Genomic DNA, 3,881 nt, shown 5'->3' with positions numbered 1-3,881 from the left:
AATTTTAAAAATTGTTCCATGATCTTGGGGTGCCTGGGTGGCTCAGTGGGTTAAAGCCTCTGCCTTCGGCTCAGGTCATGATCCCAGCGTCCTGGGATCGAGCCCCGCATCAGGCTCTCTACTCAGCAGGGAGCCTGCTTCCCTCTCTCTCTCTGCCTGCCTCTCTGCCTACTTGTGATCTCTGTCAAATAAATAAATAAAATCTTAAAAAAAAAAATGTTCCATGATCTTAACAAATTTTGCCTAAACATGAAAACAACTTACTGTCAGTTAAAAATACGTAAGGAAATGAAAAACAATAGTAAAACTCATATTTGTCTAGTACACTGTAAGTGAAAGCATTGGGAACATTGAGAACTAAGGTGTCCTATTTCTTTGTAAAAGGCGTACCAAGAATAGTGTGGCCAGTCCTTGCCCCCTTCTCCCCATGTCTCTTACAATGCAGAGTGAGCATATCTTGGTGAATTGTCATTTTCCTTTCTAACTTTGAATGACTTCCAGTGTTGCATCCTTACAATGTGGTGAAATATCCCAGAAAGCTCCTCTAATGTGCAGGTTTGTGCAGTCTCCACCTCCTTCGCTTCCTCCTCCTTTATGCTGCTCCGTTGGCCGTCACCAGGTTGTTCAGGCTGCATACCTCGAGTCTCCGAGGCAGCCAAGTCAACACTCCAATAGTCAGCTACACTTCCAACTGCATTCACATCTGACTCAAATTTTCCGGCCAGTGTCACTGCCTTTCCTTTCTTTGCTGCGTTCTCGTTTTCGTTGGCGTCTTTGACACCCATTTTGAACTATCTAATTTTCTAAATGTCAGTTGAGTTTATCACTGGGAGACCAGGGAGCAACACAATTACATGCGTGGCTGTCCTGTGTGAACACAAAGAATGACAGATGTGCCGTGAGTGAGCAGCCTCCAACATATTTCAAAAGAAATGACGTGATTAGCCACTGATCAATATGTACATGTGTTCTTTACATAGAGAATTGTGGAATGAAGAGCTAGTAGCCCTGTTTGCACTTTGTAAACATAGCTCATTGACTGTGATGCTAAAATTTGAACTGTGTTATTAGGGGAGTGTTATTATTTGGTATTATTTAACTAAACCACGGTAGCTGAAAATTATGCAGTCACACAATGCAAGACACACACACACACACACACACACACACACACACACACACACAGGTTTAAGCACACCAAGAATGGGGAACAACTGAAAATCTTATATGCAGCTGATTGAAATGAACATAGGATAATTTGGGGAAACATTTTGAGAGTTTCGTAAAAAGTTAAATATATACCTACTGTATGACCCAGACATGTCATTCCTAGATATTTACCCATCAGAAATAGAAGCATATATAATAGAAGAACTTGTAGACAGTTGTTCCTAGTAGCTTTATTTGTAATAGCCAAAAACTGGAAATAATAAAAATGTCTATCAACCTGTGGATGAACAAACAACTTGTGGTATATCCACACAGTGGAACACAGCAAGACAAAGGTTAAAAATTGTATATACGCAATATAGCATGTATGACTCTCAAAATAATTACACTAACACAAAAGTAAAAGAAAAAAGTATAGACTCTGTGACTCCACTTATAAAAAGTTTGGAAAAATGCAAACTGATTCATAGTGATAGAAAGAGGACAGAAAGCAGTCAGAAAGAAGTGACCGAGAAAAGTAAGACCAAATCAAAGGTACATGAAGAATTTCTTGGCATTATAGACATGTTCATTATGTTGATAGAGATGGTGGTTTTAGGGTTTAAATATGTGTCCAAATTAATCAAACTTTCCATTGTAAATATGTGCAGTTTGTCTGTCAATTATATCTCAACAAAGCTGTTGTAAAAGTAAATATATAAATATACTTCATTTTTCTTTGTCTTTTACTGTCATTAACTTTGCATATATTTTAAAATTGTGTTGTTTTACACTTGTTTAATGGTGTTATAAATTAACTGAAATAAATTTGGTTTAGCCATTCCTTGAGGCTGTGGACTGTGGGCCATCAGTGAAGGATCTCAAGACGGCTGGGTGAAAACTTGTTCTAAAGTTTCATTGACCGGGTGACTTTTGGAGAAATCATATCCTGAAACCAGAAGGCCATTTTTGTCTCCCCAAAATCCTGGAAAGAGACACCTACCTCCAAATTGGCTACTATCCCAAGAAACCACCTGCTATCGCATGGGCTTACTAGAAGGCCAATGTGGCAAATGCTGGGTTGGTAGATGACTTTGAGAAGACATTTAACGCCCTGAAGGTTCCTGTGCCAAAGGTAAATAACTGTTGGGATGGATGCTGAAGGAAAAGAAGATGTGAACAATTGTGCTGACTTTTTGTCTTTCTCAAAGGCCAGAATTAAGAATATAAAAAAGAGCTGGAGAAGATGAAGAACGTAATTCCATTTGATTAGTTGACCATTGAAGACCTGAAGGAAGTCTTCCCAGAAACCAAATTAGACAAGAAGTATTCCTATTGGCTTTAGAAGCCAATTGAAAATATATAAACTTGAGTTGCGGAGAAAGCTCTGGCCCTCATATTATAAATGCTGGACATTAAAAATAAAGATATGATACATAAAATAAAGTAAATTTGGTTTAACATTTTTCCAAGAATTTGTTCTGATCTTTTGTGTTATAAGACAAGAATTAATTATTGATACAATATAGTTTAAGTTCCATGCCATTCTTACTATCCAGAAAATTTCTAAAAATAAGTAATGAAATCTGTAAGATTTTTAGACTTTTTACCTTAATTATGTGCCTAATAGATCCATATAATTTTATCTTTAAAAGTAGTTAAGGAAATCTGAAAGATTATTAAGCTTTTTATCTTAATTGAGATCAGTGTAATTTTATCATTAAAAGTATTAATAGAGCTGCCAGCTGTTAGAATAGGAACCTAATTGGTCACAGAAACACTTAAAAATAAAAACTGAGCTTCCTTTTTTCCAGTGGGGAGTTTCCAATTACTTTAGAGAAAATAAATTAGGGTAATTTAAAATATAGATTATAATTCTGGGCATATTATTCAGTTTAAAATAAAATAAAAAATTTTACTAAAATTCCCATTTATGATTGGTTTAAATATACTCTCCAGAAATGACATAAATGGTTGGTATCCTAAAATGAATTTACTGAGCAAGACATTTGAAATAGTATTTTTAAATAAGTATCAGTAAGTTTTATACTTGCAGAAATCGGGGGGTAACATAGGCCTTCTCATAATTTATGAGAATTATGCTCCTCATAATTTATGTTTAAGCCTATGTTTTGACATCACTGAGTCAAACTTTAAGGTGGACACATCTATGAATCAGAAGAGAAGCAGGTAGGAGACAAGGGGCCAAATCTAATCATTCATGCTTTCTTGTTGCTGTTGCCAGATGGTAATTGGGTGTTTGTGGCCCTGATTGTGGTTAATGGTGAGGTATTCTTGCAAATAAAATTAAAATTAACACATTTACATGCATAGTTCACTTTATATAAATTGAAGAATAAGTTTAAAAATATCAAGTTTCAGAAGCATTAAAACTGTTAGTTGTTAGTTTTGGCATATGATTCTGTGGAGTACTGTTAACCTCACCCAGAGGCTGGAATGTTACCGTATCTTAGTAATGTTGCTTGGCATTTCCAGTGATTAAATATTTGCTCTAAGCTATAGTTCTTTGTAGCTACTTTAACAGAAGAAGTGCAAAAAGAAGACAGGAATGTTGTTGAATACCCCAACATGAAATCAGAAACTGATCTAAATCTAATACAGCCTAAGCAATATCAAAATCAAGGTGACAAAATATTTTCACTGTTGAAATGAGGGTATAGGAAACAACATGTACCCTAAAAATTCATCTTAATAATTCAACCAACATTAAT

The 3,881-nt window shown here is 35.5% G+C and overlaps 1 pseudogene; it reads left to right on the top strand.

The window, feature by feature from the left end:
* The first annotated feature begins 884 nt into the window (after window positions 1-884).
* Window positions 885-2,515, top strand: LOC123942158 (annotated as a pseudogene).
* The last annotated feature ends 1,366 nt before the right edge of the window (window positions 2,516-3,881 follow it).

The sequence above is a fragment of the Meles meles genome, chromosome 5 (genome assembly GCF_922984935.1).
Source record: "Meles meles chromosome 5, mMelMel3.1 paternal haplotype, whole genome shotgun sequence".
NCBI classification, from domain to species: Eukaryota; Metazoa; Chordata; class Mammalia; order Carnivora; family Mustelidae; genus Meles; species Meles meles.
This window is presented reverse-complemented; position numbering and strand designations above follow the sequence as displayed.